At 41.8% G+C, this 17,296-nt stretch overlaps 1 long non-coding RNA gene across 1 annotated transcript; it reads right to left on the minus strand.

Moving 5' to 3' along the window:
* Positions 1-232: 232 nt before the first annotated feature.
* Positions 233-17,063, minus strand: LOC119088126. The gene is made up of 2 exons (XR_005091703.1): positions 15,363-17,063; positions 233-1,728 (listed from the first exon to the last, which is right to left on the minus strand). It is a non-coding gene; the product is annotated as an uncharacterized LOC119088126 (long non-coding RNA).
* Positions 17,064-17,296: the final 233 nt, after the last annotated feature.

The following is a 17,296-nucleotide window of genomic DNA, read 5'->3' on the forward strand; positions in this document are numbered from 1 at the left end:
GTGATGTAGAACATTCATTGGTTTCCATGGTGGAAACACTCCCAACATTCTATATTCAAACTACCATAAACTCTACCTATCTGGGGAAAATTATTGGCAATATAACAATGAGCTGTCCCAATTTAGCAAAAGTCAGTCACAGAATATCCAAACTCACAGGAATTACCAAGATTTTCTGCTAGAGTGATAATGGATTCTTGTGGAAGAATTTGTCCATTTTTTGAAACAAAAATTTAATTTTTCTGAACTTTTTATTGAATTTGTGAGTTAATGTTTAAAATGTATACTACATCTACATACATTCTCTTTACAAAGGTAAGGAATAACAATCTTTGTGATTCTTTCTTCATCTACTGTATATAACATGCACTAGACCTCTATTCCAAAGTGTCATTTGAACAAAAAGTTGACTTCCTAGCAATCTGTATGTAAACACATGCCTACAAATATTCCTTGCCCCATTACACATGTTGGTAGAATGTACATAGGAGAATTTACTCTGATTCCCTATATCCCACCAACCTGTTCCCTCCACATAATTCAACTCAGATTTTCTGCATTCTTTGCTTTCAAAAATAAGTACAAGGATGAGGCATACTCCCATATTGACATGTCACCTAGTGGCTATGAAGCATGAGCTGTGGCCAAATAGTTCTTGCCACTTACAGGACAGAATGTTGTCTACTGTCTCTGAGCCCTTAGTAATACTTGTTAACTTGGAGTGTTATTATGAGGCTTAAATGAGATAATACCAGCAAAATCACATTACCTTTGCCTAAATTATAGTCCATCTCAGCATATGCTATCATTATTTTAATTGTCCTGATAAGTATTAATGTTACCACTTCCCTAGACTGTTTGGTTACTATGGAAGTGAGTAGCTGAGATGTTGATGTTTACTAAGATACATTCTCCACTGGGTTGAAAACAATCAAAGGCTCTTTTCACACTGCTCGGTCCTTATGCTTATAATCACTTGCAGAATGTTGTTGAAAAGCAGTCCCAATATATAATTTCCTCTGCGTTACTTCGCGTAAACAGTCTCAATACTTAATGTTCCCTCACTGTGCTTTGTTTTCTTAACAATTTTGTGAAAACACAGGCACCACGGCTTATTCGTTCAGTGAGCTCCTTGGCAGCTCTTAGAAGATGGCCTGGAATGAAACAAGAGTTCAGTAAGTATTTGATTGAGTGCACTGTTTATACATATTTGCACTGTCATTTTGTTTGCTTGCTATTCTGTAGATCTATAGTATTTTCCTTTTATGATTCCCAGGAACTACAGGCAAAATAAAACACAACCTGCCAGGACCAACAGAAATATACACTGTTCACATTAGTATGATGTATATATGAACATATGTAGACATGAACAATAGAGGAGATCACTGGTAACAATTCTCATGCAACCTTCTGGAGTAAAGAACGTGGCTTATTGTCAAAATAACAAAGACTGCTTTAAGGATCCTCAGACCTGTTGTACTGCTCTGAGCCTTTGTTAGAAGCTCAACATGCTTTAAAGAGCTCTTTGGGAACTGATCTCAGGCTGTGTGCATGACTGACTGCTCGGCACCATCCTGAGTCTTTGCAACAGCTCTATGATTCCAACTGGAGATGAGAGATAAGGCTTGTCACAAGATTTCAGAGGGCAAAAGCCAGGCTGAATCACAGGTGTAGTTGGGTGTTTGACTTGAATGTGGTAGATGCACTCTACTGAGCTGGAAAACTCTGGTAAAGGAAGCAGAATCAAAAGTAAGAAGTAGGCATGATTCTCTAGAGGAAGTGAACCTGGTTTATAATGCATAGAAACTGTACAGAGAGATTTATTCAGTTAGAAGCTGGATAGTCCAACAGTGGTCATTTACACACTGGAAAAGCAGACAACGGTATTATTCATCCCAACATAAACAACATGTAGATGCTTCAGTAGTTCTAATCCAGTGAAAGTCCAGAAGGCCCCTGGAGACTCACTGGTATTGATTCCATGTTGGAAATCTGAAAAAGCTAGAATATGTGTGTAACCAGAGGCTTTTCTCTGTCCTGCCCCATCCTGCAGTCCCTTTTAAATAATCACGCAGAAGCTTATATTACTTATAAATGCTTGGCTGATGGCTCAGACTTATTAATAGCTAGCACTTACATTTAAATGAACCCATTTCCATTAATCTATGCATCGCCACATGGCCCGTGGTTTACTGGTTCTCTGACATCTTGTTCATTGGGCCACTGGATCGAGTCTGCTCGATTCTGCCCTTCTTCATCTGTAGTTTGACTGTACAGCCTAACCTTATTCTGCCTGGCTATTGGCCCAAACGCTTTATTTATCAACCGATGAGAGCAACACATATACACAGTGTACAGAAAGACATCCCACAGTGCATGTGGCCAAGAGAGGATGACAGGAGCAGCAGTAAAGTCATGAAGGCAGGCAGAAACATCCTATACATGCTGTTTCTTCCTTACCTGTCACTGTGTCTGGGACACTTACTAGAAAATGCTCATTTGAGGGTGGGTCTTGCCCTGCCAGTTAATAATCTCTAGAAATGCTCTCATAATCAAACCACGAAGTATATGCTCTGGTTTATTCTAAATCCTATCAAGCCGATAATTCATATCACCCATTATCCCTCATCAACTTGACACCCAGCCACTCACTGATTAAGTTAATTATCATGTCATCATTGTAACAACCTGCTATGATACTTTGTGTTAAAAAAAAAAAAAAAAAAGATCAAGATCCTTGTAAACTAAGTTAGGACACAGGGCTGGAGAATCATATACTCTTATGAGAAGAATGTGAAGGTGTACTGCTAACTCTGACAGCCAAAAACAAATTGCTCTGACGGGCCTCATGGATAGGTATAGAGAAAAAAGCATTTGTGAGATCAATAGCTGCAAATCAGGAATGAGGAGATGTGTTAATCCATGGAAACAAGGAAACCACATTTTGTACAGCAGCTGACTGCAGTTGACGTTACCACTTGGTTAAACCTACAACAGTCAGCTTCCTTCTCCAAGGTCCATCTATCTTCTGCACATGTGAAATGGAGTCAAATGGAGATGTGGTAGGAACCATCGGTCCTGTTTCTTTCAAACTACAATCCCTCTAGAAATATGATGTTGATTTTGTTCATTATTTTCCTGAGAAGCAAGTCAATAACTTCCATGGCCTTTCCAACCATAACAGTCTTCACTTTGTGGATCAGGGAACCAATGTGAGTATTCTGTTAACTTCTACGTTTACCTATCCCCATTATACATTTGAGTACTGAAGGAATAACCACAGGATGAGTTCAGGGACCCACTGGATCCACTGTGAGTCAGGCAGGCCAAATTTCTTTGAGACTTGATTTCCACAAGCCCCTCCATTTACTGGCAAGGCACATTGCTATTTGGAATCTCCTAAAATCCACCATTCTGAATTTGTTGGTAAGGCCTTTGCACATCAGACAATAAGAGAATCAACCCAACTAACATTCAAGCAAAATTTCTGTGAGTTCAGTAGTGTGGAGCAGGCACCCAGCCCCACCTACCATCAGGAAAAGAGGCACAATGCTTAGTGGATTTTAAGGACAACTGAACTCATACTTGAACAGACCTGCAGCTAAAGGCTCTGCCACCTTCACTTAACAGTGGCTGGGACAAGTCCAGTGGCGAGTGTACTTTGGGAGTGTGTGCATAACTAATCCTAGCAAGCGAATTGCCTGCGGTGATGAATACTTGGTGAGGAAGGCAGGAAACTATGCATTGCACTTGAGAAGGTGATGTTATGGGGGTTGGAACTCAGTTTTCATGAAGTAAGGAAAAAATAATCTGATAAAATATCTATTTAGGATTCCTTATCCTTTCATTTCCCATATATTTTAAGCAAATACCCTTAATTCCTACCCCTCATCTCCATTTTTGAGACAGGATCTGGCTATCTAGTCACAGGCTGGCCTGGAATACTTCCTCAAAACCAGGCTATAGACTGAAAAACAGGACATGAGAGAGAAAAGGATTTTTGTGGGTAGTAATTGGTTTTAATATGGAACATCTTATTCCTTGTGATCCAACTGTATTCCCATATTTAAAGGCCATAGACATTCCCAAGTCCTTAAAACACCCTTTCTATGCCTAGGCGATGTGATGTTGATTTATTACTTGAAACCAGAGTCTTAGTTAGGTTTTCTCAGAGAAAGAGAACTACTGTAAGTGTTGTACATGAAGGGACTTCTTATAGGATTTCCACCTTACCCAGTCACATGGTGTTTGGTGCAGTCTATGAAAAGCCATTGCTTCTGCGTCTGATTTCAGACTTGATCCACTGTAGATTAGACATAGTAGCAGCGGTAATAAGACAGCGTAGGACTCACAAGGTTGTGTGGAACTCACAAGGACAAAAGAGAACACAAGACAAATGACTTCCAACCTTGATGGCAGGATGACTTCTAGAAGAAGGCATAAAGCCTTCTTGACCATAAAGCTGCGTATGCAAGCAGTCCAGGCCTCAGAGAAGCTTCAGGAAATGTCTTTTGAGAAAATGAGAAGCTGGGAGCCAGTTTGCTGCCCTACCAGGCAAGCGGAGGTGACAACAGGTCAGTGACATGTGTACAGGATGCCACAGTGCTCGGCATAGAAAGAGCAGCTACTGTACTTCTGTCTTCCAAATGTCATCTAAATTTCTCCAGTGGCCAGCCCTAACCCATGGTCACACTGAGGAGTCATTTTGCTTCTTTATATGTGTATGGTGAAATGCCACCACAGAGCTCCAGATAACACAGGGCTGTGATATCCTTGCAAAACTGTTGTAAAGTGCTAGAGACAACACTTGCGAGTTCAATAATTACGAACCTGCAGCTGATCCTCAATGATGAGAGAATGACAATGCTATGGATGAAAAAATAATCTGATAAAATATCCAGTTAGGATTTCTTATCCTTACATTTCCCTTATATTTTAAGCAGATACCCTTAATTCCTACCCCTCGTCTCCATTTTTGAGATAGGATCTGGCTATCTAGCCACAGACTGGCCTGGAATACTTCTTGATCTCCCTCTTTCAGCCTCTCTAGTTCATTATAAGCATACACTACCATGCCCAGTGTATTAGGCAGGATTCTCTAGAGGAACAGAACCGATAGAAAGCATGTACATATACATGGAACTCACTAGACTGGCTTGCATAATAGGAGCTAGGTAGTTCAGCAATGGTCTTCTGCATGTTGGAGAGGCTAAGAACTTGCCCTCACTGACCTGCCTAGAGTCACGTCTCTTCACTGATTCCAAATCCCCTCAAGATGACAATTAAGATATCAATCAGATGCAGCTTATAGTGTGCCCCCCCATACTAGAATTTCTTCTAGGACCCTCCTCCCTCCTCTGGAAGAATCCTGGTAGGTGGTATATCTTAGTGTATCACTGGAAAAAAGCTGAACCCTGGTAACTGGCCCTAAGACTTGTCATAGAATAGTTGTAACCCAATAATTAATTGGCAAAATGGTCATGCTAATGATCTGCTGTTTTACCCAATAGTAATCAGCATGGCGCCTCACTAATAATTAAGATGGATTTCCTGTTAGTTTGGCAGGATGGAGACTCTGAAATATATTTAACATTTAAAAAAAACTATAGAAATGCATTATTTCTGACTCTCTAAAGTTTGTGATGTAGATTCAACTAAAAATACCATTTTTATTTTTATTATCACCTGAGTCATACCAGTGTGTGTCTATGCCAGGGTAACACGACCACCCTGACTTGAATGGTGATGTTCTGAGACACACACGTCTCTCTCCTCTTTGGTTCCAGGACTATTAAAACAAGGGCCTGGAAGAAACTGGCATCTCTGCCAGGCATGGCATGCCACGGGAAGAAGGAAAAGGCTGAGGCCTAGTGCCAGCCAAAGTGGCAACATGTCTGCTGGAGAGAGGCTTCATACCATTCTCACAGTTTGCCAGGCTACCTTGCAGAAGAGGCTAAAGCTTAGACAATGGCCAGGACCACACCTTGACGGGGACTGCTGCTTAGCTCTGCATACCTCTTGCCTTTTGTTCAGATTTAAAACTCATGTCAGGATCCCGAGCACAGTCCTATAGCTTCACTGGATCTCTTTGCTTTTCTTCCCAGTGTGGCCATGTTGACTCACTATCGCCGCTTCCTCCTATAAAATTTTAATTATATTACTCCCCACTCCAAACTCTTCTGTGTGCCCCACACACTACCTCTCAAATCCATGGCCTTTTCCCCTTTTGCTATTATTGTTACATATATATATATGTGAATAAAAGTATAAATGCAGCCTGCTGAGTTTGTTTAGTATTACTTATATGTATATTTTTAGGGCTGACTTCTTAGTATTAGATACCCATTTAGGAGGCTCATCTCTGAGGAAGACTAATTCTCCATCTCTCAGCAGTTGTTAATTGCCTGTAGCCCTTAAACTGGGCATCTATGTTTAGAAGAATGAAACTAGACACCCTATCTGTCTCTATGTCCCAAACACAACACCAAACAGATAGAAGACCTCAATGTGAAAGCTGAAATGCTAAACTTGCTAGAAGAAAACACAGGCAACATCCTGTAAGATACAGCTGCAGGAAAGGGTTTCTGATTAGGACTCCATTTGCCCAGATATTAAGGCCTACAATGGATAGATGAGACCTCATACAAATAATACTTATTTTTTTAACTGACCTATTGGGGATGGTCTAGCTTGTTGGGGTTAGCAGGGCCAAGGCTTTGACCCTAATAACCTTGATAACAGTAATTCCTGCCTTGGTGAAGGACTAACCCAGACTAAGCTGCAGGACAAATGTATTTGTATCTATGGTAAAGAAAACTAGAAAAAGCAGGGCAGGAGGCATCTCACTTTCAAAAGACAAGGTCTCCAGTGCTAGGCAGACTCCTTAGTTCTTGTGTATCTGCTGTTTGCCGGGTTACTTTTCTCTCAACACTTATGTGCTGGGCTTCACCGTATCAAATTGGGGCAGCCTGGGGACTCAGCATGTCCTCCATCTCACACTCCTCTTAAGCATCAAGTTCCAGGGTACCTACATCACCCTAGGACTGGGAGGGGTCAGTCCTTCTGTAGAATCACAGAAGAGCTCCAGCCCAGAGGACTTCCAAGATCTTACAACACAACCTTCCAGTCACCCAGTCCTTAGAGAAAACAAATTTGCTCACACCCATGTGGAGGCACAGATGTGGTGGGGACAACACTCCCGATCTTCAGACCAGTCCCTAGACTGTTCCACAAAGAATCCAGAGAGAACTTTGTCCACTGGAGGCAATTACAAAGTCTACATTCCCTTTCCACAATCCTGTCAAAGTGCCCTGAATTGCCAATAAAGCCCATAAGATCTTCAGTTGACATAAGCAGACAGGACTCATGTGAATGTAGAAAGGAGGGCGGGGTTAAGTGGCGGGTCAGAAGGCTTCTAGAAGACTCCCAAGACAGCCCACTCTCAACCAGCTTCCAGTCCCTCTGTCATTCTGTCCCTCTCCCTTCTCCCTCTCCTCCCTTCCCACCACCCTCTTTCTCCTTCCTCCCCTTGCTCTCAAATGTTTGCACAGCATCCCTAGCTAAGGCCAGCAGGGGATAACACATACCAGCCCAGAGTGTAAATATTCTCCATTCACCTCCTCGGGCTCCATGCTGCATCACTTTTTAAAAATAAAATTTCACTCATCTGTCTACTCATTCAACACACATTTTTGCACTGCTAGGTTAGGAAAAATGCAGCCCCCCACTCCAGATCAGAGTGTAAACTGATACACCCCTAGACCTTAGCATCTCCCTTCAACAGAACGCACAGAGTTCTAAGTACCCATTGATTATGGATTTGTCTACCTATCCTTTGCCCCCATCCTTCCCTCAACCCGTGAACTACTCTGCCAGGGTCTACTCATTTTCCTTTGGCAAATGGGAAATGGTTTGTACCTTAAATTCTAACCCCCCTGATTTCAGATTAGGCCGATGAGCGTATAAATAAGCATACAAATATTTAGCAAAAATGACTGCTATGTGAAGCTTGAAGCACTGTTGTCATAAGGCAGAGCCCGCTTTAATCCCAGCCACTGGAAAAGCATTTGTTCTTGTCTTATCACACAGGAATGATTTCCCCATCGGCAGTGGCGGCCTGCCAGCTAGCACGGTCCTCCAGGTCACAGTATCAGTTGGCAAGCTTCAGTACCACCAGGCACTGATATTTCTATTTTTGCAGGAGGTGCTGGGCTGGGAAACAAAACAGCAGAATCACAAACTAATTCCTATTTACTTCACATGTGAATTGCAGTTTGGCTCCAAAGCCTATGGAATTTTCAACTCTCATAAATTCAGTACATCAGAGATGCCTGGAAGCTTTGCTGATTGAAGTCAGCTGATGAACTTATCATTCCCTTTAATTCCCACAGAGGGTGGCAGGGAACATCTCCATAAATCTGTCTCTTAAAGATACAGAAGCAGCTCAGCCAGGGCATCATCCTCATCTAAGCAGAGCTCAGAATGAACACAACAGAGATGTGACTTGTGTGGGAAAGTGAGTCCTTTAGGAAAAGGTTCTAAAACCATTAACTATGCCTCCCAAAGTACACTCTCAAGGTCTCCATCTCATCCTGCACCCGAGACAACTCAGTCATTCACACCCCATGATGACTCCCTCTTGGAGATATTTAAAGTTAGATGGAAGCCAACAGGAAGGAATGGGGCCATACTTGTTTCCCCACGGTAAAAGAAAAATGGACAAAATGTATGAAATATCAGTTTTCAAGACACTGAACGTCAAGCAATAAAAGATCCATGAGGTTATGAAAAAGATGAGACTAGTAAATGCCTCAACTTCCCAATCAAGGCTACGCAGGCTACAGTTCAAGGAAGGAAACACGAAGTGGATGCAATCCTCTCCCAGAGCTGAGCGATGGCATTGAGAGAAAGTGGGAGGCCAAAGCAAGCAGAGTTTCTGATATACAATGCTAAGCAGGAAAAATAGTACACCAAAAAACCTGGAGACTTCCTCTTGCGTGGTCAGCCCGATGCTGGTCAGCTCATGCGCGAGAAGGAACTGCGTGAGGAGGCTGGTGAAAGAATCACAGAAAGAATTTCAGGTAACAACGCCAGCAATCACCAGCTGGAACAGACTCATTAAACATAGAATAAACACACAGGAGGGACTTGAATAATGGAGAAAAGGTAGCATCCCACTAAAATATTGTCCCAGTCTTGCTTAGCACTTAGCAAGTCTTACAAGCAAGATCCAAAAGGATCAAAGTATTTCCAAATAACACAACTGAATCCCAGAAAAAAAAAAATTTTTACAACATCTAAGATCTTCTGCAAAGTTGTCAACCATACAAAGGAGGAACATTCAACCCATAATAGGGAGAAAAATAATTAAAGCTACTCCGAAACTCACACAATCATTAACATTAGCAAAACCACTAAGACAGCTATTATAGCTGAATTCTTTATAGTAAAAATTAAATAGACTCATAGAAATTTTAAAGAAGCATTCTACATCAGCATCTAGAAATTCAAACTATGAAGTATGAGCTGAAAAATATTTGGGATAAGATTGACATAGTAGATCAGGCACTGAGAAAGAAGAGATGAGCGCATTTGAAAACACCAATAAGGACTTCGGACAACAAGACACAGAATGAAAGGGAATTTGTGGAAAGTAGTAGATCTGAGGGGAGATCACACCCAGCATTCAAGAGGCTAAGGCAGGAGGATTTCCACAAATTCAAGGCCAGCCAGAGCTAGAGTGATACCTGTTTCAGAAAGGGGGCTGGGAAGGGAAAAAAGAAGGGAAGGAGGGAGGGATGGAGGAAGAGGGAGCAGGGGCTGGAAGAAAAAAGAAAGAGCACCAGTGAGCTGGAGGCATTTCAAACGTCTTAACAAAAGTGCAACTGGAGTCCACAAAACAGAAAAGTATTTAAGAAATAATATTCCAGATTTCCAAATTTGGTGAAAACCGTAAAAGAAATCCAAGGTTAACAGATGTGTGAGTGAGTGAGTGAGTGAGTGTGTGTGTGTGTGTGTGTGTGTGTGTGTGTGTGTTGGAAGAGGTGAAATTAAGAATCAAGTTGCTTGAAATGAATGATACAGGGGAACAGGAACAAAGGAAGGATAACAGCAGACCTCTCATCCACAAAATACAATGAGGAGACAGCAGGGCAAAGGCTCAAACTACTGGAAAAGAAATCAGATCAGAATTATTTATTAAGAGGAAATATCCTTTAAAATAAAAGGTAAAATAAAGACTTCCTCAGGAACAGGGAAGATATTTTGTCATAAAAACATTAGGGAAAGTATACAGGACCAAAGCAAATATAGACACAAAGAATGAAGAGCTTAGAAATATCAACTGTGTGAGTAACTATGTAAAATTTTTTTATTATCTAAATTTTATACATTTTTAAAGAAAAACAATGCAGTCAGTGACAGATTTATAATACACACAGTTTTATTCATTTATTTATTCAACACACACTCATGAACTCCTCAGGCAGAAAAATTACAGCTCCCCTGGGATTGGAGATTAAACCTTTATACACCCAACACACTTAGCAACTCTCTTCCACAGAACATGCAGAGGAACACAGTTCTTCTAAAGATTGGCTTCAGATTTACCTGTCTGTTCTCTTCCCTTTCTTTCCCAAACCCTGGCCTATTTCTGCCTGCAATAACAAATGAAAGACAACTATGCTCTAAAGTCTGGGAGAAAAGAAACGGAAGCATGTTGTTGCAAAGTTTCTATAGCAAGCATGACATAGTATTATACATCATTCGGCTGCATAATGTGGTAAATTAAAGATAAGACCTACAAACCTTAATTCAATTTCTACAGTCAACTAGAATTATAACTAATAAGCAATGAAGAAGATAAAATAAGACCATAAAATTCAATTGCCTCTCAAATTATAACTAAGGAACTATGTTCTATATAATTTTCTAAGGTACTGAAAACAATTTGTAAAGATTTCAGGAAGTAATTCATAGGACATAGGAAGTAGCGGAGGGAATGTAGTCTGTGAATTAACTGAAATACAGAGTAGGTACTCTGTACTCAAATACTCAAACACATATAGGGGAGGGCATCTGGAGTTCCCACCCCTAGCTAACAAGCTATCGAAGTCAATGGCCTCTGGATGGTGAAGTAGTTTTTCTTCAGTGATGAGGTATTGATATATTGCCCATGATTAAGTAAATGATCCCATAACCATGCACATGTGTTGTGTAACAGAGTTTTCCTGGGGAGATTAAACACACTTATATGCTCACCCCAGATAGGGAACCACAACAGACTAAAGTAGAGATACCACCAAAGCCCAACTTGATGAACAATAAGTTTTATTGGGGTTAATTACAGGAATATGGGTGAGGGGTTACTTATGGGGGCAGAAACGACTAAAAGACAGCTGCATCCCCAAAGCCCACCCTAATATGGGTGACATCTCACAAAAGCTAAGAATCTGGAGCACACTGCACAGTTTGCATGAAGCTAGACAGCTTGAGGAATGTCCTTTCCAAGCAGTTCTATTGGTTCAAACCTCTTCCAGGAAGCTCAACTGGTCTTTGAGTCCTCTTTGCTTTGGCTTCTTTTTAGAGCTCTTCTTAGCTGTCTTTACTGTTTACTCATAGAGAAAAGGGGACCTAGTGAATCTGGTCAGTTTCAGGGACTCCTGAAGATATTTAGAGTGTTTACTTTCTGTATTAAGGAGCTTCCCTGTAAGATGGGAGGTTTCAATCTAGGAGTAAACTACTACACACCAATGTTCAAAGAGAAGGGAGGGGGGCAGACTGCTTACCTGGTATCGTAAGGAATCAGTAAGGGAGAAAATAGGAAAGGACCAGGGCAAAATACAGTCGCTAAGCACATGTCCCCAGCAATCCACTTCCTATCTAGGTCCTCTTCCTAATGTTTCTAGAACCTCCCAAAATAGCACCACCAGCCTGGGACAAAGCCTTCAACTATAAGCCTGTGGAGGACATTTCATATTAGACTATAGTCTTCCATATGTGCTGTTTACAAGAGCATTTGGTGCTGAGAGTATATAGCTCAGTGGTAGATGAGAGGGCCAGTGAGCCAAACCAGAGCCATGACAGGTATTGAATAGCCCCGCCAGGGACCAAACCTTAGTTTCAGTTTACTGGAACTAGCTGGAGCTGAGCAAGTAGTTCTCAGGAAGATCACAACTCAGGGGCAACCAATCAGCAGCCTTCTGCTGGCTCAGTAGGTACCCTCCACCCCCAGCCTTCTGCTAGCTAAAGATGGCTTTCTCTACTCTGCAGCTGGAAGGTCCCTAACCACTAGAGCCTCCCATCAATCAGCCCCCAGACTAATCTCTCCTCCACCAATCAGCACCAGATTAATCCCTCCTCCCTGGAATTCTTCTAACGTTGTTTAAAAGGCGTTTGCAACCTCCCTTCAGGTCGCTATTTTCCACCCCAACATGTTGGAAATAATAAATGCTCTTGTTGATTGCATATATGACTGATGGTCTTCTCTCAGACCCTAATAGTAGACCCCTCATCTAGCTGCCATTCGGGGGCCCTAGCAATCCTCAGAGAGCATTTTACAGAGGCATCAAAAGATGTGAGCAAATGGGAGAGCTGCTTTGTGGTCAGATGGAAAATCCTCAGGCCATAAAATCATCAGTTCTTTCAAGGTTGATTAGAATTTGTGAAATACCTTCCACTAAAATTACCAGTGGCTAAGAGCATTTACTGCTCTTCCAGGGGACCAGGATTCCATTTTTACAACCCACTTGGCAGCTCACAACAAACTAACTCTAATTCCAAGGGATCTGATGCCCTCTTCTGTTCTCTGTGGGTCCAAAGTACTCATATGGTGCACAGACATACATGCAGGCAAAATATCTATACACATAAAATTACAATTAAAATTAAAAATTACCAATAGGGATCATTTGAAATTTAAACAAGCCAATTAAAAGTTTCTATAGAAAAAATTTCAAATTACTAAAAGCACTCTAAAATTTAAAATGCATGAGTAGATATTAACACACATTAGAAAACCACAATAATTTTAGCAATGGGGCACAAAAGTTAATAAACAAGTGTATTCTAATTGAAATATGATATACACTCAAATACATTTAGACAGTAAATCAGCAATGTGGCATTTCAAATTCATTGGGGAAAATATTATTTATTCAATACATATTGTTCAAACAAATGAGTGTCCTGACTGTGAGAAGTAAAGTTGAACCAAGCAGCTCGGCCCATACAAAATTAATTAAAGATAAATCAAAGACATGCATGAGAAAATGAGTTCACAAAAGCACGGGAAAACTAGACCTTTGTAACTATGATGTAAAACTCACCCATGAAATAATAGGTTAATAAATTCACTCTAAAAACATGTGTTCTGCATGAATATTTACATATCAAAAGATACACCATAAAGCCATCATGTAAATAAGTGAGGTGGAAGAAAAAAGGAAAATCATATTTAGACAAAGGCAGAGCCCTAGTTTAATATTAGTAAGCACAAGTTCACAGACACTGGCAATAGAAAAATGGGAAAGTATTATTTTTCAGATATATATCTTCAAATTTCATAAAAACAGATGGTTTTCTTTCATTTTCTAATATACCTCTCTAGCACCTTAATATAACAGTCGCTTCCTCTTATTGAAACTTTTCTGATCTTTGGAGGCCATATTTTTCCCACATCTCCCTCATTTATTCTTTTAGCCACCCTCAGACACCAGGGACTAAGTTTTACCATCACTGGTCTCTCTTTAAAGAGAAGCATAGTGTTGATCAGTACATTCAAGTCAACTACCTGCTATCCAAGTAGACCACGTAGCTTGGAATCAGGTTTAATTTAAAACACATCTAGACTCTTATTAGTCTACACTCTCTATTGGCGGTATCATGAATGCCTGGCACATGTCCTGATACTACTCTTTGATGGATATTGATAATAGATCTCATCAGTTTTTCATGTTGAATCCAGATATACAGAACTTCCCTCTTCTTCAGACAGACTCCAGGGAGGTTGAGCCAGGCTAAATCTGCCTCCACCATGGGTAGCCCATCTTCATCTACCCTCCCCTAAATGTCCCAGTAACACAATGCAAATGCTCCAGTTAATGCCCTTCTTAGTTAACTGTTCTTGGGTATTTGCTGAAAACATTGTAACATGGAGTTTTTGTAGATTGAGGAGTTAGTTGCTAAACTCTTGAGTTTACAAGACTTTTGTTAAGACGCTCATATTTGTAGGAATTGGTGCTGAACTAAAGTCAGCCTGGGTTTATATTTGCAGTTTCCTAAAATGTAGAGAAGAAGAAGAGGAAGGAAAAGAATGCTGTTGAAGTTGAATGTCTATCCACTGAGAACAGAAGAACCAAGTTGGGGTGTGCCAAAATTAGCATTGCTAGATAAATTGGGAACCTTATATCCTCCCTGTTGCCAGGAGAGCATGCCAGCTAATTTTAGCCCACTGTGTAAATATAACCTGCACTCATATGCACTGACCTTTAACATCCACAAGGTTCAATGCCATCCTGTAGCAGCCAGAGAAATGCCTATGCTGGCCCAGTCTTGACCCAACTTTCTGGGCTGGATCCTACTCCTCCCAGACCTATTGATTTTTCTTCTTGGAAATGACCTTGGAGATCTCTAGACCTGAGACCCAGCCCAGGGGTTGGTCTCTGCTACTTCTTGGAGCCTAAAATTGCCCCAGCCAAGTCAGCAACATTCTGAAGATTAGAGGCAGATACAACCTCAGATATTTTCTCTCAATAACCTAACCCTCAGGGAGGAAAAGGTTGGAGAATCAAGTTTTAAAGGGAAATATTGGATATAACATACTTCCTCTATCTAGAAGAATCCCCGCCCCCCACTCCACTTCGGATACAACGTCTGCACCAGTGAATGCAGTATAATTGCTTGCTAATATCATTGCCGGAAGAGGCCACTGCAGACCTCACACAACCTGTCCTCTGAACCCCAGGCACTGATCGCTAGGGGCTCAGTGATAGTCCTGGGGCATGAAGGCTCTGAGCAACAGTAAAGTACAAGTGAGAGGAGTCTCCAGCCCCCAGCCAGTGCTCTGGCTTTGAGCTAGGCATATGGGAACGTCTCTTTCAAAATTTTAGTGTCTTCACCTTACATGAAAAAGTCCGCAGCCCCTGCCTCTACAGTGGCTCAGGAGGCTAAAGGAGCTAGAACACCCAAGGCCGGTTAAGAGTTCCTAGAAACTGTCAAATACTTATTAAAAGCTGACTATTGTTTTGTTGTGGTTGTATGGATTGAAATAACACTTCCGCTTTTATTAGTTAGTGAACTTTGGGCAAGAGGACATAAGCTTGGATTACCTCATCGACAAAATGGGAAACAGAAAGCCTTACCTAACAGACCTGTTGCTTAAATCAAATGAACAGAAAGATACAAAGCCTTTTCTGGACTTCCATGTCCCTAGGCTGCACCAGACTCCTCCAGCTGTCTCTCCAGGTGCTGAAGTATCTCCTCATTTAGCGGTATGACTGACAGACCCATCAGGTTACTCTAATGATGATTTAACGGTTCTGAAAATGGCTGTCAAGGAATAGATAAAGTGTTCATTTTCAATATTTTCCTTGATGGCTACTGAGAGGAATAATGATAAAGACATAACAATTGTGAAGGAAGGAAGTAAGAAAATTGTTCCCCCTCACTTTGCCTCATTGTTTTTAAATTTTGTTTTGTGAGGATTTTTTTTGGGAGGGGGGTGTTATTCTGCTTGTTTATACCTCAAAGTAGAGGACAAGAATGAAAGTACTATAGTGCCTTTTTAGTCCAAGTGGATGAGCCAGGATGCTATTCTAGCTCCGAAATCCGTGACAGACACATGCGATAAAGGACCCCAGCAAAGTGGCCAGTAACTGCTCTGCAGAGGATGGGCGCCTGGATAAAGTCCTGCTGGGTGGATAGAAACGGCCCAGAATTCCCTCTGAGTTCCTCATTTGTCTGAGCTCCTGTTTTCTGTTTCTTCTCAGCAGCCAGTTAATCCTGCTCTATTTTTGCTTAAACCAATATTAAAGTTAGTTTGCATTTCCTAAGGCAGCCAAGAGATTGGGGGAGATAACAACAGCGGGTGGCAGAGCTAACTCCGGTAGGTAGGTTACAAGTGACAGCATTAATAACTGCAAAGCCAGCCAGCCAAAAGCAGGAGCAGGACAAAACATGGTCAGCAAACTGTTTTTATTTCCTTTCAAAGAGGAGCATTTCCGTCCCGTACATCAGTACTGTCGTTTTAAAAAGAAAAGTTCTCCCAGGAGTTCCTTCCCCACACTCTCATGGCAGTTGCTCTGGGAGGCCTCTCCACCCTCTCTCACTGTACCCCTTCCCACACACCCCTGCCACTCTCGGGGGAACTGTGGTCCAACTGCTCTTGTGTAATAACGGGCTGTGGTGAGCAGGGAGAGATGCACCTTTCTGCGGCACCGCCACCTCCACCCCGGCCCCTGGGAATAGGACTCTAGAGATCCAGTGAAAGAGCACAGGCCCAGCAATCCCGTAGACCAGACCAGACGGAGGTTAGAAGTGTTCCCCGAGCTGCAAGTTGCCTGCCCTGCTTTGTCTTGCTTGAGTTCTGCTCGGTAATGTTGGCCCTGTGCACGCAGGCTACTTACTGTTTCAGCTTCCCAGCTTCTGCCGAGGGGTGGCTGCTATTGTTAGTCTTGTTTTATGGAGAAGAGCGCCAAAGCTAGTGAGTGATTCAAAAGCCATGCCTTGCTATAAGAAGGCTTCTATAACGCCACAAATGAAACCTTGCAGGTGGCTTGAACGACCCTCTCGCAGAAGAGGACAGCATGCATAAAGGCATGTGTGGAAACATGGCACACAGATACTCCCTAGGCCCTGTCAGAGTGGAGTAAAGAGAATGTATTTAGCTCCCTTGCATTGGTTCTGCTCTCAGCCCATCTGTCTGCCTTATTTTTTCCCACTCAATGTTGATGACAATTTTTTTTTTTTTTGCATTGCAAGTTATTCTTTATAAAAGTGACAAGACTTCTTTCTTCTTTCCCACTTCTGGTATCAGTCTTGCTCCTTTGCACCCTCCCCACACGCACACACACACACACACACACACACACACACCTGCTCACCACTCAAACTCTGGACATATGGTTTCTCTGGTTTTTGTTGCTGAAGTTGGTCTGCCTAGACCCCCAAACCTGACAACCTGGAAGAAGCCAATCTGAGTAGAAGATCTAAAGGCAAACACAAAAAGAAACAGAAGACAGCTAAGCTGAGTCAACCCACGGCACCTCCCACATAAAAGGCCGGCAAACTGCTGATC

This window comes from Peromyscus leucopus, chromosome 1 (assembly GCF_004664715.2).
Source record: "Peromyscus leucopus breed LL Stock chromosome 1, UCI_PerLeu_2.1, whole genome shotgun sequence".
Classification (NCBI taxonomy): domain Eukaryota; kingdom Metazoa; phylum Chordata; class Mammalia; order Rodentia; family Cricetidae; genus Peromyscus; species Peromyscus leucopus.